Source organism: Chiloscyllium plagiosum, unplaced genomic scaffold (assembly GCF_037043375.1).
Source record: "Chiloscyllium plagiosum isolate Xiang-an unplaced genomic scaffold, Cpla_swu_hap1 HiC_scaffold_11, whole genome shotgun sequence".
Lineage (NCBI taxonomy): Eukaryota > Metazoa > Chordata > Chondrichthyes > Orectolobiformes > Hemiscylliidae > Chiloscyllium > Chiloscyllium plagiosum.
Window position 1 is genome coordinate 30621022 of NW_028270149.1, and position 22266 is coordinate 30643287.

The 22266-nt window shown below is 40.6% G+C and overlaps 1 protein-coding gene across 7 annotated transcripts in view; it reads left to right on the top strand.

The window, feature by feature from the left end:
* Positions 1–295: 295 nt before the first annotated feature.
* Positions 296–22266, top strand: part of LOC122557329 (actin-binding protein WASF3-like) — a 120369-nt gene continuing 98398 nt past the window's right edge. For 2 of the 7 annotated variants that reach the window (XM_043704918.2, XM_043704921.2), the window contains exons 1-2: positions 300–450; positions 11298–11374. The gene's annotated coding sequence lies outside the window, so the exon portion shown is untranslated. Of the gene's footprint in view, positions 451–11297; positions 11375–22266 lie in introns of all 7 variants that reach the window. The other 5 variants (XM_043704920.2, XM_043704916.2, XM_043704917.2 and 2 more) reach the window with 4 other exon arrangements.

Here is a 22266-nt window from a genome sequence, read left to right on the forward strand (position 1 = left end):
CATTCGCATATAAGGAATTTATGGTTTTTTCCTAATCATTGATTGCATTCAATGTTATTGCTCCCATTTTACTTCACACTGTGATACTAACAAAAAAACCAAGAACCATACAAATTGGTGATGAATTTGTTGCTTCTACCAGGTTTTCCTGGCGTGGAGCTGCATTGCCCTTTTAAGCTTGTGTGTGTTTGTGTGTGTGTGTGTGTGTGTGGGGGGGGGGGGGGGGGAGGTGGTGGTCCGGGATGTCAGCCGCATGCGCGCTGCCCATTGCGGGCAGCGAGTTGGTTCTCACCAGGACCCAGATGCGGCAGCTACAGGTTCGCTTCCTCGGCCGGCATCTTCAGGAAAGATGAAGGTGCCTGAAGGGAAACGCATCCTCAGCGATCAGGTATCGGGGGTTTAACCTGCCCTCAAATCTGCACCAGACCACGGAAGCAGTAAGTGCACCAGGTAAAAGAAAAACCCATTCGCCTGTTGTCTGTTTAAACACAGATCACAATGGCTGCAACCATCTGCGCCAAAGCTGAGCGAATTAATAAAACCAAACCCCACCATTGCAACTGTTTCCGAAAGCATGGAAAAATAGCATTTAGAGAGAAAGCTAGAAGTGATATGACGTTGAGAAGCTGACTATAGCTTCAATTCGCTGTGGACAATGAAACCAAAAGGCAGATCGTCATCACCGCTAGTATTATAGGCTGGTACTTAATATTTATTGGTTTCCAACAACCGCGGTGCTAGAATTTGAACTGGACAGCTCAGGATTCCAGGGTGGCAGCAGAATACCTCACCCGTTAGAGATATATTCAGTGACTTATTAGCTTCTGTACTTCACTAACTTTGAAGCTTAAAAAAAGAACTATTTGAATTCTGCTTTTTATGCAGCCAGTGGCTGTAACAGTTTAAAAGAAGATGCCTTAGCATTTGTAAGTTGGTGGAGGGAGCGGAATTAAGTGATAATACGTTTATGGTGATTTGTTCAAATAATCCTCTTTGTAATCATGCAGTCTGGTGAATACCATCCGAACTTCAGTTAAGATTCATTGTTAGTTTAAACTAATTTAGGAAATGTTGGAATGTCATAACACAATGTGCTACAAAGGTTGCTATTGGACTGGGTTTGATCCAGCCTGTTTTATTTTTGCATGCTGTTTCTGAGAATTGTTAAGGTTAATACTGAAAAACAGGATCCTGCTTCTTAAAATTGTGCATTTTTGGCTGATTGAATAAGTTAACTCTTGCATCTTCTTGCATAGAAAAATTAGAAATTACGGTTTTAATTTGTCTTCAGTTTGCAGAAAATCAAAACATTAGTACTGGAGCTGTGTTCCCATCCTTTGCACATGCCCTATTTGATTCCTATACTTATTTTGCCTTGGCAGAAGATGGTCATGTTATGCAGTAACTGAGATATGCAGAGAAGGGAGACATGGCAACCTCTCCCTAACCCTGATGGAAAGTAACAGTTTAAAGTTTTTGTATCTCAAACTTGTTCACTCGATTACTGAAATACACCGAGTGAAAAGTGAACAAATATAAAGTAAAAGAGTGCAGTGCTGAATTTTGTATATTAAATATAATTAAATATTTTTGACAGAAAATTCACTGTCCATACTGTATACCTCTGTGACTCTATACTGCTTTTTAATGCAATGTTTGTATTCCCTAGTCTTCTAAAGGTTTGCTTTACAGAAAATGTTTTAAACTTGCCTTGACTTTTTGTATTTTTAGGGTAAGTGCACCGTTATTTTTATTTTCTTATCCTTGTTTGTCACACTGAATAGGGAGCAGTGACTTATGGTAGTAGACTTACTGGTGCAATCTCCATACCTGCTGTCATGGAAACTGGGTCAGGCTGCTGAGTGGCAAGAAACAGAGCTGCAACTATATATATTGACACTGGCCTAAAATCGTAGGCTTGCTGAGTTATCATTTTAAAAAAAGATTTGCTTATACAGTTATATAATATTTTGTGTATATATGCACATGTAATGCTTTGGATTTCGAGACTGAGCAGAGTAGAACTACTGTTACAGTAATTCTTTAGCTACCAGTGTAGTAATAACCTTCATTGGAATCAGAGATCACAGCACTCTCAAATTGGAAAACACGGTATAATTGTCAATGAATTGCAAAACAATAAACCAGTAGGAAGACTTGCATGTCACATGTCAGAGTATAGCAACTTTGGTAGTTTTTGTTCATCTCACACTGATCTCCATCTTGGCAATTGAATTATGCTTAATTCATTGGCAACTGTATTTACTTTTTTTTTACCAGTTTGAATAGATATTGTTGGCAGTGATAAGCTTTGATTTTGCAGTTATTTTTATCACAGCATGTAGTGCTAGTCTTCATAAGATGAGACTTTTATACTGATTCATTCATATCTTTGTTATCTCTTGACTTGACTTTCCCAATATATTCCTGCTTGACTCCTCACATTTTAACCTCTAAATTTGATGTTATCCGAAATTCAGCCCATGAGTTAACTTGGAGTTTATTCTATCACCTCTGTAATTGGTTCACAGGCAAGCAGCCTCTTGGTTTCAAAATTCTGTTTCTATAATTTACTCCACCCACACAATCTTCTGATATGGCATTCCTTTCTCTGGCTTCCTGTGCACATTCTTTTCCACCATGTAATCATGTCTTCAGTTGCTTACTTTTCAAGCTCTAGAATACCTTGCAACATATTTTTTGCCTTTCTACCTTGCTTTCCTTCCTTAAAACCTACCTCCTTGGACTAACATTTGGTAATTTGGTCTAATATTTTCTTACATTTTTTTGTGCTTTACTTTATGCACCTGTGAAATGCTTTGAGCATTTCATTACATTAAAGATGCTGTATAAATATATATTGATGGGTACTGAGTAAAACCCTGTAGCACAGATCAAAACGCCTATTGTCTTTGAATTGTACTATCTCTAACCTACACTTATGAAGGAAGATTTATGCTGTAGGCAAGCATCATCTAAAATTAGTGTTCTTTTTTGTTGTTTAATTGGGCAGATAGTGACTGCTTGTGAAAGAAATTGCATTAATAACCTTTATTTGATAAATTGTCCTTTCTCATTCTGTGACAGATGCATGAAATGGTAAGTTGCAGTTCTGTAGACAATTTGCTAGATTGGTTGAACATTTATAATAATAATTATTAATTTATTTAGCATACTAATCAATATATCTTGAGGGATGATGGTAGTGTCCTTGTCCCAGCCGGATGTTTTGAGTTCAAGTTCCACCTGCTGTGGAATGAGTCATAATACATCTGACCAGGTGATTTTAAAAAAAACAAGGTAAAGTACAGAACTACCTAACTAGTATTGCATAGCTATTCTTAATACTCTCAGGTTTTATTGGATAATTTATCACCTAATATTGCCAGTTGCTTTTCTAATAAATATAACAAAGCAAAGCTTAATTTAATAGTACCTCTCTTACCAATCTCTGAGCACTTTGTAGGATGGAAAAGAAATCAAGATGTTGATTAAAGAGTAAGAAGATAAAACAATATTTTGGATTCCAAAGGTACAGAGGAAGAAAAGGGATTTTGTGAAGTGTTAGAGTATCTCATCAGTGCTTTTTCCCAAGGTGTAACTTGTATTGGCAACAAGATTATATTTGTTAAATTAACTGTTTCAGTTTGATAATTATTTAAATTTGATTTTCATATTCCTGCATCTGTTTCTCTTATACCTAATCTGCATTATTTGGTGACTTGGTCCCATAAATTATCCATTAGTTTCTCTTGATGACAAAAACTAATGATAATGGTGAAGAAATATTGGAGACTCACCTTGCTCAATATAATTTTGAAGGAAGAAAGTAGTTAACTATTTTTTCCATTATAAATTAGAAGATAGCTTTAAACATTGTCATCTAACAGCAGCAAATTAATGAAACTTTTGAGTGTTTTGATATAGTAAGAAGAGCAAAGTGTCAAAGTGCAGAAGTGGAGAAACTGAGAACACAGGTAAAAACCTTTACATAATACAATTTCAGAGATAGGTAAGACTTATGAAAGGCAAATACTAATTAATTGTAGGTTAAATATTTTACAACTGAGGTGCACAAGCTTGAGTTTGGTTTGGTACATGCGCATGGTGGAACTTCAGGTGCTACTCATTAATTTGCAGATATCTGAAACTCTCTGTGCTATTTTGTTTTGATATTTCTAGGCAGTTCCATGTAACTGATCTTTGTGGTATGGAATTCAGTTACTCAAAAATCAGACTTTACTGATGTTCCAGCCGTCAAACTTCAAATGACTGAAAATGAGAAATACAAATGCATATATCTTTGTCTTTGAGGAATTGATTGCAAGGACTTGGTAGAAATTTGATAACACTCTTCTAGGGCACACACAGGGTAAATTGCAATCATAGGTAAAGTATAATGAGATTCTGACTGGGAAAGAATTAGCTATTAATCTTGGTTGTTGGTGTTATGAAATATATTCTGTTTTCTTTTCTGTAAATGGTTATGAAAATGTTAAGGCTTTTTTAAAATTTCTTTAAGGTGCTTAGTCATAGAACCGGCTCACCTTGTCATAATTTCCTCAGTTAAGAACCAAAGGAAAACAAAGGTGCATGTAGATATAATCTTACTGATGATAACCTGAATTTCTTCTCTCTCTCACTTTCATTTTTCTGTTAATAAATAACAGACGTGGAGTGATTGTAACAAGGTCAGCCAGGTGGACCATATAGATTATTAGTTCCCTGATTGGACCAGATTGACAGCCCCAATCAGGGAACCCTGGCTGACAGTAAGGAAGCTTGATTAGTGTCAAGGACTCTTCATGTGTAAATAAAGAATGATAGCATACTGGCCTCTCTGGAGTTATTTCAGTGATGATGAGAGAAAAGCACGCTCCTGAAGAAATTTACTTGCAGCAGTTGTCTTTAAGCATTTCTGGGGCATCATGCTGTTATTTTGGGAACCTTGACTCATATGATCCTGCTGTCGAAGATTGGGTCCAGTATGTGGAAAGAATTAACTTTTTTTCCTGACAACTGACATTGGGAAAATGAAAAGCAATGAGTAATTCTCCTGACAGCATGTGGACCTGCAGTATTTTTGGTTATTAGGAGTGTAACTTTTCCTGAGACACCAGATACTAAAACCTTTCAAGAGTTGGTGGATTTAGTTCAGAAATATTATTATGACCCCTAAGCCTCCTCAAATTCTGAGATGCTATTGATTTTACTTGACAATTCGAAAACCAGGGGAGTCCATGTTGGGATTTTTGACTAGGTAAAGACGACTGGCAGAGGCATGTGACTTTGATTTAACCCTTAATGAGATGCTGACAGACCGTTTTATATGTGGGATTAAAGACGGAAGCATGCAAAAGCACCTAGTAGCTGAAGCCCAACTGGACTTCTAACAACAGGTAATGCAACAGGCTTTATCTTTGGAAAATGCGGCAAATAGAGCATATGATTTGCAAGGTATTCCAATGGAAGTGGATACCCTTGCCAGTCCGAATGAGCTTGGGGAACACCGCTTGAGTGAAGGCAATTGCATAGCCTCACTCCAGATATGTTCTGAACAGAGGGAGTCTAGGTCAGCCCACATCAAAACCACAAAGCAAAGCCAAGCCTTAGTCAAATGTTTAAAGTTTTCTTCATTATCCCAGCCGGAAAACCATTGTAGTTGCTGCCGCTATCCAGACTCAAAACAGCAAAAGAGTACCATTAGACCTAAACTGAGCAAGAGAACTCATAGGTCAGTATCCAGGAGAGTGCACATGCTAGAAAGTCGACCCACACCTGGGTTTGGAACAGTTAACTCCACTGGCAGATACACACTAGTGGTACCATCACTGGAAGAGTCAGCAATGGTACTAAATTGTCACAGCTGACAATATCAGACTTTGGTTGCATAAAGATCTGGTCCTAAAACTGAAACAGCGGGTGCAGATGGGGGGAATCAAAGGGCCATCGCAACCAGAATTGAAACCTTTTTGGACCCGGAGAGACCAGATTACTGTAGGGGCGGCATATTATTGTGGGGATCAAGAGTGATTGTCTCGAGCAAAGGTCACCGCCAAATACTGGCTGAACTCCTCCAGGGTTTCCAAAATGAAGGTATCGGTGAGAAATTATGTCTGGCGGTCAGGGTTGGATGCAGATATACCCGTATTGGTGAGGCAGTGCCAGCAAGGACCAAAATTACCACCATCAACTCCTCCACATTTGTGGGAATGGTGGGTAAATCCTGGACTCAGTTACAGGTGGATTATGCAGGTCCTTTAATGTGCTCAATCTTTTTAGGCTTTTTGGAAGCCCACTCAAAATAGCTGGATGTGCACAGAGTTCATTCATCAAACATGGGAATATGATAGAAAATCTGAGTTCATCTTACACTGTCTCCTGGAAGTATTGGTCACAGATAATGGGCCATCGTTTACCAGTGGGGGATTTGAGTGTTTCCTAAAATCAAATGGTATTCACTATATAAAGACAGCTCCATACCATCCATGATCCAATAGTCTGATAGAAAGGGCATTCTAAGCTTTGAAGGCAGGCTTAAAGAAATAGCTTATAGCTTCACATTATACCAAACTGTCCCAGTTTATATTTGATTTTAGGATCACCCCTTCTGCAACCACAGGGATAGTTCCAATAGAGTTGCTAAAAGGGAGAAGACTCCATACCAGCTTAAATCTCATCTTCCTCGACCTGGGAAATGGCATCAGGATCAACAGTGCTGGATATGAGACTCCGCTAAGTGAAAGAGGCAGTTAACTTTGGGAGGTGATGTTTGGTTAGAAACCACGGGAATGACCCTACATGGGTTAAGAGGCATGGTTGGCATGAGGTCAGGTCCAGTGATATATAAGGATATATAAGCATGGAAAAGGATATGGAAGCTATAAACTAGGGAAATAGATGGTGACATCTTGCAAAATGTTCAGATTACAGAGGAGGAAGTGCTGGATGTCTTGAAACTGTTAAAGGTGGATAAATCCCCAGGACCTAATCAGGTGTACCCGAGAGCTCTGTGGGAAACTAGAGAAGTGATTGCTGGGCCTCTTGCTGAGATATTTGTATCATCGATAGTCAAAGGTGAGGTACCGGAACACTGGAGGTTGGCAAATGTACTGCTGCTGTTTAAGAAGGGCAGTAAAGACAAGCCAGGGAACTATAGACCAGTGAGCCTGACCTCAGTGGTGGGCAAGTTGTTGGAGGGAATCCTGAGGGACAGGATGTACATGTATTTGGAAAGGCAAGGAGTGATTAGGGATAGTCAACATGGCTTTGTCCGTGGAAAATCATGTCTCACAAACTGATTGAGTTTTTTGAAGAAGTAACAAAGAGGATTGATGAGGGCAGATCAGTAGATGTGACTATATGGACTTCAGTAAGACGTTCGACAAGGTTCCCTATGGGAGACTGATTAGCAAGGTTAGATCTCATGGAATAAAGGGAGAACTAGCTATTTGAATATAGAACTGGCTCAAAGTTGGAAGACAGAGGTAGGTGATGGAGGGTTGTTTTTCAGACTGGAGGCCTGTGACCAGTGGAGTGCCACAAAGATTGGTGCTGGGTCCTCTACTTTTTGTCATTTACATAAATGATTTGGATGCGAGCATAAGAGGTACAGTTACTAAGTTTGCAGATGACACCAAAATTGGAGGTGTAATGGACAGTGAAGAGGGTTACCTCAGATGACAACAGGATCTGGACCAGATGGGCTAATGGGCTGAGAAGTGGCAGATGGAGTTTAATTCAGATAAGTGCGTGGTGCTGCATTTTGGGAAAACAAATCTTAGCAGGACTTATACACTTAATGGTAAGGTCCTAGGGAGTGTTGCTAAACAAAGAGACCTTGGAGTGCAGGTTCATAGCTCCTTGAAAATGGAGGCGCAAGTAGATAGGATAGTGAAGAAGGCATTTGGTATACTTTCCTTTATTGGTCAGAGTATTGAGTACAGGAGTTGGGAGGTCATGTTGCGGCTGTACAGGTCATTGGTTAGGCCACTGTTGGAATATTGCATGCAATTCTGGTCTCCTTCCTATCGGAAAGATGTTGTGAAACTTGAAATGGTTGGGAAAAGATTTACAAGGATGTTGCCAGGGTTGGAGTATTTGAGCTCTAGGGAGAGGCTGAACAGGCTAGGGCTGTTTTTCCTGGAGCGTCGGCGGCTGAGGGGTTTACAAAATTATAAGGGGCATGGATAGGATAAATAGACAAAGTTGCCCTGGGGTTGGGGAGTCCAGAACTAGAGGGCATAGGTTTAGGGTGAGAGAGGAAAGATATAAAAGAGACCTAAGAGGCAACCTTTTCACGCAGAGGGTGGTACGTGTATGGAATGAGCTACCAGAGGATGTGGTGGAGGCTGATACAATTACAACATTTAAGTGGCATTTGGATGGGTATATGAATAGGAAGGGTTTGGAGGGATATGGGCCGGGTGCTGGCAGGTGGGACTAGATTGGGTTGGGATATCTGGTCGGCATGGACATGTTGGACCGAAGGGTCTGTTTCCGTGCTGTACATGTCTATGACTCTATAACTGTAAACATGCGAACCATATGAAAGTTGCAAATGCACAAACAGTGCGGGAGCAAAACCATGCCCGGCTCCTCGACTGCCTTTCCGACTGTTCTGGAACTGATGGGTTCTCCCTCTTCGAGTGTTGAAGATATCTTGGAATCTGAGATGGACCCTGTAAATGTTGTTGCCTTGATGCTTTTGAAGAAGAGAATGAATGCTGCGTGTGCAAGAAGTGAGCTATTATGCATAACATGCTGCCATATCAGAGGCAGAGTTGGAGGAACCTGTCCCAGGAGGAGCTACAGAAAAAGAACCAGCCAATGTCCTCTGACTCAGAGGGGAGGGATCTAGTGATTATAACAATGCAGCCGGATGGCCATCATAGAATATTGGTTCACCAATTCGTACTGTTAATATATTTGGAAGAAACATGATATCATTTGCCTAATCAGTTATGCATTAAAATTTAATAAATATATCCAATTAACTCATGTTTTTTTGAGTACTTTTGCAATATCTTTGTTGTCAGTGATTGAAAACAAGGGACTAATTCACGACGGCTGATAGATATGAAGAGGCGTGTCAGAGGTTCTGTTGATGCTGAGGGCTGGCTCTGAGGGAGCTGGATCAGTGTTAAGCACTCTCCAATTGTAAATGAAGAGTGACTTGGTTGTGGGTTACCGGCCTCTGTGGAGTCATTTCAAGAAGCACTTGAAGAAATCTGCTACTGTAGTACTCGTATGTAAACAGAATAATCAAAGCTTTGAGTCATCTGTTAGCTTATTATTTCTTTCAACAAATATCCCCTAGGTGGTAACCCTAATCAAGTACAGCTTATAGTTAATGCAATACATTAATTGTATTTGAATGTGATAATATGAAGTCTGTAACACACTGTGAGGTGAGCTTGTTTATCGTGTCATCTGTGGCTCTGGACATATTTTACCTCTGAGTTAGCAGGGCTAGAGGCCAAATTTTAGGCTGACATTCAATTGCATTTGCTGAGGCAGTGCTGTGCCATGCAAGGTGGTCTCTTTCTTTCAGTTGAATCATTAATTCAAAGCACTCTCAGATGGATGTGAATGATTCTTGTCACTGTTGAAGAAGAGCAGCGTTTTCCCTGATGCTGTGGCCAATATTTATCTGAAAATGTGTTGCTGGAAAAGCGCAGCAGGTCAGGCAGCATCCAAGGAACAGGAGAATCGACGTTTTGGGCATAAGCCCTTCTTCAGGAAACGTCGATTCTCCTGTTCCTTGGATGCTGCCTGACCTGCTGCGCTTTTCCAGCAACACATTTTCAGCTCTGATCTCCAGCATCTGCAGTCCTCACTTTCTCCTCCAATATTTATCTGTCAACTACCACTACTTAAAACAGATTAATTGGTTATTATCACATTATTGTTTGTAAAATCTTTCTCCATGCTCCCTGAGCATAATTTCCAGTTGGGAATTGTAGCATTGTGATTTAGCCCCCCCCGACAACACCAAAGTTATTGCAAAGGTACTCAAAAAAACACGAGTTAATCAGATATATTTATTAAATTTTAGTGCATAACTGATGAGGTAAGTGATATCATGATTATATATTTAAAAAAGTAAAAATAATTAAGTTAATCAATTATATTATTGATTTAATATATCTATTAAATTTTAGTTCATAACTGATAAGGCAAATGATAATGACTCTTCCAAAGCTCATGGTTTCTGATGACAGCAGTAAAGTTAAGGTTGATTGTGTAATGACCTTTTTAAGGTTTCACTATATTAAGGGCCTTTTGGTCATCTTGGACACCTGATCTTTGCTTTGAGTTTACCATCCTCTTATATGACCCACATGAACTATTTGTTGTGGTTGAGATGGTGTGATAGTGCAGAGCATCGCATTTTATGATATCCATCATGACAATGTGAACTACATATGCTTCTTGTAGATATTATTGTATGCTACTCTGCAAAATTATACTCTGTTCATTATTTTGAGAAACTATACCAAGGAACAAAACATCAGCGATTGTACATAGAAGACAGATGTTTGATTCAAAGCCGCACCTGCCTAATTAAAGAAAAATTACTAGTTATTGCAAGCATATCTTTGGGCTTTTTGACTTTCGCATTTTTTCTCCCTTCATTAGTTATTGGCATTTCTCTTAATCCAGCCTAGTTCATCACTTTTGCATCACACCAGCACTAATATTCAATTCCAAGTGGGTTTGAAATCTTTTCTGCTGTTGAGTGACTGTAAAGAGGGAGAAAAAAGTAGATTCTCTGGTAAAGTGACAAAATAAAAGTGCACTAAGGGAGAAATAGGTGTGCACTACAGTGTGGAAGTAGGCCATTCAGCCTGTCGGGTCTCCACCTACCTTCTGAAGAACATCCCACCCAGACCCACCTCCCTACCTTACCTGTGTAAACCCGCATTTCCCATGGTGAACCCACCTGGCCTGTACATCCATAGACACTGTGAGCAATTTTTCATGGCCATCCACCTAACCTGCACATCCCTGGACACTATGGGGCAATTTAGCATGGCCAATCCACCCTAACCTACACATCTTTGGACTGTGGGAAGAGCACCCAGGTCAATCTTCCTGCAGGCTGCGAAAATTCCACCTAAACCCATCACATTCCATATTCTAATTTCTCTCATTCTGTTCAAGAAATTTAACCACAGAACTCTTTGGATACATTAATTTTAGCTTCCCAATGAAATACATGTTACAACTCAAGATTAATGTTCAAATTTGTCAGAGATATTTCCTGACTTGTTTCCATTTTCAACTTGTTTCAGAGAAACATTTTTTTAAAAAAAATCCAAAGCTGAAATTTAGAAGAATGCAGAAACATTCCAAGAATTCCAGATTAAAAGTAAGTGAAATCTTCACAGATTATTGTGGCTGATAAACCGAGGTGAAAGGTGCAGATTTAATTATGGAATTGAAAGTGATAGATGAAGGCAAATTAAGTTATAAAGATTTGGAACCTCAGTCTTGTGTTTCATAGATATGATTAGGACACCTAAAATTAACATATGTAAGGATTTCCAGGGCTTGAATGTCTTGGACAAAGTGGCAGAAATTAAGACATGGAATCTGATGGGTTTAGGTAGATTCTTCGGTGCTGGCAGGAAGCCAGGAAAAGCATGTGGAAATCCGGGGATTATAGATGGGTTCCTAGAGGAAAAGAAACTAAATAAAAAATTGAAATGCTCAGAAACTAACATAGAACAATACAGTGCACAACAGGCCCTTCGGCCCTCGATGTTGAGCCGACCTATGGACTTTTCTCAGCTCGCCCCCTACACAATCCCAAAATCATCCATGAGTTTATCTAAGGATTGTTTAAATCTCCCAAATGTGGCTGAGTTGACTACCTTAGCAGGTAGGGCATTCTACGCCCTTACCACACTCTGTGTAAAGAACATGCCTCTGACATCAGTCTTAAATCTATCACCCCTCAATTTGTAGTTATGCCCTCTCATACAAGCTGACGTCATCATCCTAGGAAAAAGTCTTTCTCTGTTTACCCTATCTAATCCTCTAATCATCTTGTATGTCTCTATCAAATCCCCACTTAGCCTTCTTCTTTCCAATGAGAAAAGCCCAAGTCTCTCAGCCTTTCCTTATAAGACCAGGCAACATCCTGGGGATAAATCTCCTCTGCACCTTTTCCAATGCTTCCACATTCTTTTTGTAATGGGGCAACCAGAACTATACACAATATTCCAAGTGTGGCCGCACCAGCATTTTGTATGGTTAAACATACTAAACATACTGGACTATTCTTTAAATGATGTAAAGTTGAAGCATACTGCAGTGTAGAAGGACTTGGATGTCCTTGTGCATGAATCACAAAAAGTTAGTTTGCAAGTGCTGCAGGTAATTAAGAAGGCAAATGGAATATTGTCCTTCATTGCTGGAGGGATGGAATTTAAAAGTCATGAGGTTATGCTGCAGTGTATAGGGTGCTGGTGAGGCCATACCTGGAGTACTGTGTACAGGTTTGGTGTCCTTACTTGAAAAAGGTTGTTCTGGTACTGGAGGGGGTGCAGGGTGGAGGGGGTTCACTAGATTGATTCAGAATTGAGAAGTTTGACTTATGAGGAGAGATTTAGTAGATTGGAATTTAGAAGAATGAGGGGGGATCTTATAAAAACGCATACAGTAATGAAGGGAATAGTTAAGAGAGAAACCGAGAGCTTGTTTCCACTAGCATGAGAAACTAGAACTAGGGGACATAGCCTCAAAATAAGGGGGAAGCAGATCTAGAACTGAGTTGAGGAGGAACTTCTTCACCCAAAAGGTTGTGAATCTGTGGAAATCCCTGCCCACTGAAGCAGTTGAGGCTGCCTCCTTTTAAGGCAAAGGTAGATTTTGTGAACAGTAAACAAATTAAGGGTTCTAGTGAGGGGGCAGGTAAGTGAAACGAAAAGATCAGCCATAATTTTATTGAATGGCAGAGCAGGCCTGAGGGGCCATATGGCCGCCTTCTACTCCTATTTCTTATGTTCTCATATTACATTTGCCAAGTTTTTGCTCACTCACTTAACCTATCTGTATTCCTTTGCAGACTCTAGTATTATCCCCATCACTTCCTTTCCACCTATTTTTGTGTCACTTGCAAATTTGGCTCAAGTACATTTAATATTCTTATTCAAGTGATTGATAAATATTATAAACAGTTGTGGCATCAGCACTGATCACTATGGTATTCCACTGGTTACAGGTTAACCATCCTGAAAATGTCCCCCTTATCCCAAATCTCAGTCTTCTAGTATTTAGTCAATCTTCTGTCCATGCTTAAAAAAAACTACCTCCAATACCATAGGCTCTTATTACCTAGCAAGCAGAACCTGAACCATAATTTGAGGTCTAGTAGAGAAACATTTATGTTTGCACAGACCCTACCAACATCTGAGGAAATGGATCAAAGATATTATTCATGCATTTGAGAATATGGCTCGACAAATGAATTGGGTGGAAGAGGACTTGTTCACACATGGCAAATTGACAGGTAGAACACAGGAAATCTACGCTTTACTCATAGAAGATGTGTCTTGGGATTAGATTAGATTACATTACATTACAGTGTGGAAACAGGCCCTTCGGCCCAACAAGTCCACACCGACCCGCCGAAGCGAAACCCACCCATACCCCTACATTTACCCCTTACCTAACACTACAGGCAATTTAGCATGGCCAATTCACCTGACCCTACACATCTTTTGGACTGTGGGAGGAAACTGGAGCACCCGGAGGAAACCCACGCAGACACAGGGAGAACGTGCAAACTCCACACAGTCAGTCGCCTGAGGCGGGAATTGAACCCGGGTCTCAGGCGCTGTGAGGACCAAAGAGTTGCAACTGCTGGAAGTTGGCAATAATGGCTGACAATTGAGTTAATCTGTAAAACTAAATCTTTTTTCTGTCACCTTTTATACTTTCAAAAGGGAAATAAGATAAGATAGTGAAAAGAAGGCAAGTAGTCAAGGTAAGGAATGGTTAGCTAGGAGCCCCCCAAGATCATCTCCTCACATCAGAACAAAAAGTACTGAGGTGAAAATCAGAAGTCAAGTTGCCTCTGTGGTAACAAAGTGGGACACATTCATTTGGAATGCTGGAATTGAAATGGAAAGCTATGGAACTTATTGGAATTGGAAGAATATGTCCAAAAAAGAAACCTAGAAAGAAAAGACTACAGATTAGATTGTAGTTTTAACTACAAATAAGAGACTGGGGATAGACACTCTTGTGAATGTAAAAGAAGTAGTAAAGGTAGATGAGAGATATGAAGAGTTTTTAAAAAAAGATAGCTATACATCTCCAAAAGCAGCATCCAAGCCAATAATTATTGAGAGATACAGGGTCCTGGAAAACTGTCTTCCTGGATCAGGTTTTAATTTTCCATCCAGAGAGTCCAATGAAAGCCAAAGTGTTGGTGATGGAAAAGGTGGAAGATATATCCCACTTCCACTTTACAGGTCCTGTAGGAGTATGACATGTTGTCTCAACTAGTGGTAGTTGGGGTAATTAAGAAATTACTGGTAGATAGAGTTGATTTATTTGTGGGAATGATTTGGCAGGAGAGTAAGTCACATGACACCTATAATCATGGAAGTCCAGTTGAGGCTAAAAAGATGAATGATTGCAGGAAAAGATTCCAGGTATTTTTATATGATGTCAAGCGACCATGTAGTAGCCAGATCATTGACTTAACCAAGTCATCGCCAGAAGTCACAGTAATTCCTAATGTTAGAAGGAACTTCCGCTGATGACCACTGCAGTGCCCTGAAGGCTCAAGATTCACAGGCAATATCTATCAGAAAAGATTCTAACAGTACATCTCTGTGACTCTATGACTCTATATGTGATATTGGAGGCTAGCAATGAGAAGGATTGCTTAATAGAACAAGTTTCTCCTGAGTTCTGTAGCAGCACATCAAATGGTTGAAATGAAAGGCTCCATCCCAATTGTCATGCATTCTATTTTTTAAACTTTTTAATGAAGACTAGTGAATTATTATAATATTTCCCTGTTACCATGTTGGGTATGAACTCTAAAATGCCGAAGGGCTAACAACAATCTCGAAATCTCTTCTACAGTAGAATACTTCTTCTGATACTGGTTTAGTTTCTTGGAGAAGTACTGCACTAGCATATCTATTCCCACACAACATCCTGTAATAAGAAAGCACCAACATCCAAAACATTAACATCGACTGCCACTTTGAAAGGTTTGAAAAAATTAGGGGCAATCAACAAAGCTTCATTTTTAACAATTGCCTTCAGCTTCTCAAAAGCTAATTTGCATTCTGTTGAGAATACCACTTTTGCTTTTTCCTTTAAAAAATGTGTGAACGATACAGTTATTAGACTGAAATTATGCACAAATCTCTGGTAAAATCATACATTCCAAAAATCCTTGTTTAGTTTTAGGAAGACTTTCACTTGGCTGTCCTTGGCAGGAACCTTAGATCCTCTTAATTTTCCAATTTGATTCATTCCATGTGATATCAAAAAAATGGCTGAAGGCACTTGATGTTGTAGAGTCTATAAGTCCCGACAACATTCTGGCAATAGGAATCATGAGGGGCACGGATAGGATAAGTAGACAAAATCTTTTCCCTGGGGTGGGGGAGTCCAGAGCTAGAGGACACAGGTTTAGGGTGAGAGGGGAAAAGAAGAGACCTAAGGGGCACCTTTTTCATGCAGAGGGTGATGTGTGTATGGAATGAGCTGCCAGAGGAAGTGGTGGAGGCTGGTACAATCGCACCATTTAAAAGGCTTCTACATGGGTATATGTATAGGAAGGATTGAGAGGGATATGGGCCAAGTGCTGGCAAATGGGACGAGATTAGGTTGGGATATCTGGTCGACATGGACGAGTTGGACCGAAGGGTTTGTTTTCGTGCTGTACCTCTCTATGACCCTCCGATTGAGGATACATGCTCTGGAATTTGCTGGATCCCTAGCCAAGGTGTTGCAGTACAACTACAACACTGGCATCTACTTGATAATATAGAACATTGCCCAGATATCTCCTGTGTGCAAAAAGCAAGACATATCCAGTCCAGCCGATTATTCTATTGTTAATAAAGTAATGAAGGGGTTCTTGGACAGTCTGTCAAGAAAAACTTGCTTAGTAATAATCTGCCCATGGATGCCCAGTTTGGGTTTCACCAGGGCTAGACATGTTTCAGAAGTTGACAAAAGAGCTGAATCAGTAGGTGAAGTGAGAGTGACTGGTCTTGACATCATGGCTTCATTTACCTGAGAATTATATCAAAGAACCCGAGCAAAATTAGACTCAGTAGGTATCAGGAGAAAACACGTCACTGGTTGGAGGCACATCTAGCACAAATAATGTGCATTTTTTCATCCTAGCTCCAGGGTATCTCTGCAGGAGTTCCTCAGGGTAATATTCCAGATCCAACCATCTTCAACTATTCAACAATTTTCCCTCCAACAGAAGTGAAGTGTTTGCATAATGTTCAGTACCTTTCACAACTCCTCAGATGCTAAAGCGTTCCATATCCAAATGCAACATGACCTGGCTGATAGCCATGTTTGAACTGAGAAGTGGCAAGGAGCATTCACATAACATCAGTGCCAGACAATAGACAATAGACAATAGGTGCAGGAGTAGGCCATTCTGCCCTTCGAGCCTGCACCACCATTCAATATGATCATGGCTGATCATCCTTAATTAGTATCCTGTTCCTGCCTTATCTCCATAACCCTTGATTCCACTATCCTTGAGAGCTCTATCCAACACTTTCTTAAATGAATCCAGAGACAGGGCCTCCACTGCCCTCTGGGGCAGAGCATTCCACACAGCCACTACTCTCTGGGTGAAGAAGTTTCTCCTCATCTCTGTCCTAAATGGTCTACCCCGTATTTTTAAGCTGTGTCCTCTGGTTTGGCACTCACCCATCAGCGGAAACATGTTTCCTGCCTCCAGAGTGTCCAATCCTTTAATAGTCTTATATGTCTCAATCAGATCCCCTCTCAGTTCTTCTAAATTCAAGGGTATACAAGCCCAGTCGCTCCAGTCTTTCAGCGTAAGGTAGTCCTGCCATTCCAGGAATTGACCTCGTGAACCTACGCTGCACTCCCTCAATAGCCAGAATGTATTTCCTCAAATTTGGAGACCAGACTGCACACAGTACTCCAGGTGTGGTCTCACCAGGGCCCTGTACAGCTACAGAAGAACCTCTTTGCTTCTATACTCAATCCCTCTTATTATGAAGGCCAGCATGCTATTAGCCTTCTTCACTGCCTGCAGTACCTGCATGCTTACCTTCATTGACTGGTGTACAAGAACACCCAGATCTCTCTGTACTGCCCTTTTACCTAAATTGATTCTAGTTAGGTAGTAATCTGCCTTCCTGTTCTTGCTACCAAAGTGGATAACCATACATTTATCCACATTAAACTGCATCTGCCATACATCTGTCCACTCACCTAACCTGTCCAGGTCACCCTGTAATCTCCTAACATCCTCCTCAAATTTCACCCTGCCACCCAGCTTAGTATCATCAGCAAATTTGCTAATGTTATTACTAATACCATCTTCTATGTCATTAATATATATTGTAAAAAGCTGTGGTCCCAGCACTGATCCCTGCAGTACCCCACTGGTCACTGCCTGCCATTCCGAAATGGAGCCGTTTATCACTACTTTGTTTCCTGTCAGCCAACCAACTTTCAATCCAAGTTAGTACTTTGCCCCCAATACCATGCGCCCTAATTTTGCTCACTAGCCTCCTATGTGGGACTTTATCAAAAGCTTTCTGAAAGTCCAAGTACACTACATCTACTGGATCTCCCTCGTCCATCTTCAGAGTTACATCCTCAAAAAATTCCAGAAGATTAGTCAAGCATGATTTCCCCTTCATAAATCCATGCTGACTCTGACTTATCCTGTTACTACTATCCAGATGTGTTGTAATTTCATCCTTTATAATAAACTCCAGCATCTTTCCCACCACTGAAGTCAGACTAACTGGTCTATAATTTCCTGCTTTCTCTCTCCCACCTTTCTTAAAAAGTGGTACAACATTAGCCACCCTCCAATCTGCACGAACTGATCCCGAATCTATCGAACTCTGGAAAATAATCACCAATGCATCCACGATTTCTTGAGCCACCTCCTTCAGTACCCTGGCATGTAAACCATCAGGCCCCGGGGACTTATCAACCTTCAGACCTAACAGTCTCTCCAACACCAATTCCTGGCAAATATAAAATTCCCTTAAGTTCAGGTCCTTCAGCCACTGTTACCTCTGGGAGATTGCTTGTGTCTTCCCCAGTGAAAACAGATCTGAACACAGACAATAGCTACCTCAAGTAAGAGAGAATCTAACCATTGCTTCTTGACATTCAATTGCTTTACCATTGTTGAATCTCTCACTGTCAACATCCTGGGATTACTATTGTTTAGAAACTAAACTGGATTAGCCATATAAATACTGAAGCTAGTATTTATATGAACAAGTCAGAAGCTAGGAAACTTGCAGTGAGTAACTCCCCTCCTGGCTCCTCAAAGCCTATCCAAAATCTTCAAGGCTCAAGTTAGGAATGTTATGAAATACTCCCCACTTCCCCGGATGGGTGCGGCTCCAACATAACTCAAGAAACCTGACATTATCCAGGGGAAAGCAGCCTGTTTAATTGGCACCATGTCCTTAGACATGCTCTGTCTCCCCCACCAAAGCTCAGAGGCAACAGTCTGTACTATCTATACGTTGTCATGTAGAAATTCACCAAAGCTCCTTAGGCAGCACCGTCCAAACCTATGATGACAAGGGAAGCAGATACATGGGAACATCACTGCCTGCAAGTTCCCCTCCAAGCCACACACCATCCTGATCTAGAAATATCACTCTTCCTTCACTGTTGCTGTGTCAAAAACCTAGTATTTGTCCCTGAACAGCAGTGCGAGCATAACTACACCAAATGGATTACAGCAGTTCAAGAAAGCTCTCCACCACTCCCTCTTCAGGGCAACTAGTGAAGGCGATAAATGTTTAGCTAACTAGCAATACCCACAGTACATGAAAGAATGGAAAAAAAATTCTTGTATCCTGTATGGCAGTGTAAAATAATGCTAAAACAGTTTTCCGTTTTTGGAAATTATATTTAACTCTTTGAATTTGGAAGGTAAGGGTTACTAAATAGAAAACTAGTGTTTGCCAACACCAAAGAAACCTCAGACTTAATGAAGACGAGGTGAAATAATTTTTAACACCAGTCAATATTAGGTCAAACTATTTTTCTCCAGTTGGTTTTTTTTGCAAATTTTTCTTCTGAATTCAATAACCTTGAGCAATGTAAGGAAGCTATTAGTTATTTTGTTGGGATTTATAAATAATTGTGTTTAGGATGAATCTATTCTCATATTGTTTGACAAAAGATTTGTTTAGCAAGCATGTTAAATTGAGGACTCCTTATGAAAATTATTGGTTGCCTGCCTATGTGTTTATTAATGGCAGTTGTTAACATAGTGATGTTGAGATAGATAGTTACAATGACTAAAAATTCATGAGAGTAGACATTAACTCAAGATCTCCTATTCTTTTTAATGGATGATATTTTATGCTGTGATTTTGTGCTCTGTAATACCATTAGTGCCTATGTTACAGGAGCCCCAAAGTCCTAAAATGGGAGGCGGTGGTGCCATCTTGTCAGGCACTTATTCTGCATTCTGTGAGGTCCCCTGTGTAACACAGCACTAGCTCAAGTATACTATACATGTACTAAGGGAGTGAGGCGATTTCTGATTGATGTTATCTGCCACTTTTGACACACACTACTCAAAATTGGTGTGTAATATGACCACTTAACACCCATGCCAATCACTATCATCTGAGCGTGCATTCAGTAGCAAATGAGGCCCTGTAATAACATAGTTAAAGGACAAAGATCCAATTCTTAAACTTACTACTCATGCCAAAGCAGGTGGAAGTGCTATAGTATTGTTTTGGATGTTTTGTGGTGAAAGTGTTGCAGATATTGATGGAGGCCCAAGGACCTGATGCATCCAGTCTGCATGAGAGATGTGGATTTGTGGTTGCATTTACTTTGAGTCCACAACATTGACAAGAAATGGTTTAAGCACAGTAGAGATGGAACCTCTGCAAAGAAGGGCCCACAGCTCACCATAGCTTTTTAGAAAGCACTTTTTGTGCTGTATTTAACCCAGGATGATCAGAAAGTGAGGTCTGCAGATGCTGGAGATCAGAGATGGAAATGTGTTGCTGGAAAAGCGCAGCAGGTCAGGCAGCATCTAGGGAACAGGAGAATCGACGTTTCGGGCATTAGCCCTTCTTCATTCCTGAAGAAGGGCTAATGCCCGAAACGTCGATTCTCCTGTTCCCTAGATGCTGCCTGACCTGCTGCGCTTTTCCAGCAACACATTTCCAACCCAGGATGATCAGCCAATGGATGATCACAGAAGCGTACTTTCAATGCAATCTGAAGATTCATTTTGGAGTGAGGATGGCACTATTGATGTCCGTAAAAGATACTGTAGAATTGATCTTCTACCTGGTACCTGGAAATCTAAAACCTTTTGCTTTCTTTTCCATAGGACAGTTTCTTTTTGGAACCACCCATCTGTCCTTCCCCCATATAACATTGACTTTAGACACTCCATCTCGGCATCACCTTGGCCAACAAAACAAAAACAAACTAAAACCATTTCATAAACATTTTGTCCGAAGATAGATAACTGAACAAACAAAACTGACTTGTTAATCTGCATTGTTCTCCTGGGGCCTGCCCTGAACTGTATTATCCCCTTATCTGCAACATGGCTGAGAATAATGGCTGCCACTCACTGAGGGGATGATAGGTAGTGTATTTTCAAGTAGCTCTGGGCCTTAAAAGGTCTGGCTTTGGACTGCTGACATGACATGGGTGACAGCCATCTGAGTTGAGTGACTGAGAAATTGCAGCAAGTTTGCAGGTGGAGTGGTGGTGATGGGAACATAAAAGCTGTTACTCAGAGAGAGGACAGCCGGTTAAATGTTCCATGGAACCACTGTCACCTCAAGGGGGAGGAATCTCATCTCTCCCAGACCTCTTGGAGGACAGATTGCTGGACTATATGCAACCCTGGGGTTCCTTGGGCACTGATATCCGCAGTAATAATGGTATCAGTTTAATCAAATTACCTGCATGAGCACAGACATCAATTTCATTGACTTGTCTGAGCTCCCATGGAACCAAATAGATATTGCATGGCTTTTACCTGTTCTGCAGTTAAAGCTTATGGAGAATTTAGACAGTGCTTTACAAGTAGATTTGCTAATGTTATCATTGAGTTGGCAGCAACTAGCACAGTGAAAAGAATGTGCTCCAAACTCTGTGCAATATCCTCTGAGCTGCGCTTCACCATGCTTCTTGATAGAGGCAAAGGCTGTCAGTCTGTGGCAGAGCTTGTCTTTATCTTGTCTTTGATCTTGTCTTTCAGTAAATTGACTTATGAGTTATTCTTTCCTTTAGTTGCAAACTCAGCTCTGGCAGATTCCAATGCCATGCTGACCTCCAGGTTATGCGCAGTTCTAATGTTGGTGGCAGTGATGTCCAATCAAGTCATTGTGCCTCTTCTGTCTCAAGTCTGAAACTTGCTGTCTCATTCTCTCTGTGTTTCTCTGTCTCTCTGTCTGTCTCTCTCTCTGTCTCTATCCAGAAGATAGAAGGAGAGGGTTGGAATGACAGGAGGCCCATGGTCACCCGCAGCTTGTATATCATTTTTAAAAATTCTTTCATCTTATACAGGCATCATTGACAAGACTGGCATTTGTTACCCATTATTAATTGCCCTTGAATTGATTTGCTCTCTGGGCCATTCTACAGGGAAGTTAAGAATCAACCACAGTGCTCTGGTGCAAGAGCTACATGTAGGCCAAAGTAGGTAAGGATTGTTTTTTATTCATTCATGGGAAGTGGACCTCAGTGGCTGGGCCAGCTTTTATTGCCCATCCTACTTGCTCTTGAGGAGGTGGCAATGACCTGTCGCAATCCATTTGGTGTAGGTGGACCCATTGTGCTGTTAGAGAGTAAATTCCAAAATACACTGAAGGAACAATGTTATATTTCCAGGTCAGGATGGTGAATAGCTTGAGAGGGAATTTGCAGGTAGGGGTGTTCCAATGTATCTGCTGCCCTTGTCCTTCTCAATGGTAGTAGTAGTGGGTTTGAATATGCTGTCTGAGGAGTCTTGGTGAATGGTGAAAGATAGCAGATTTGCTTCCC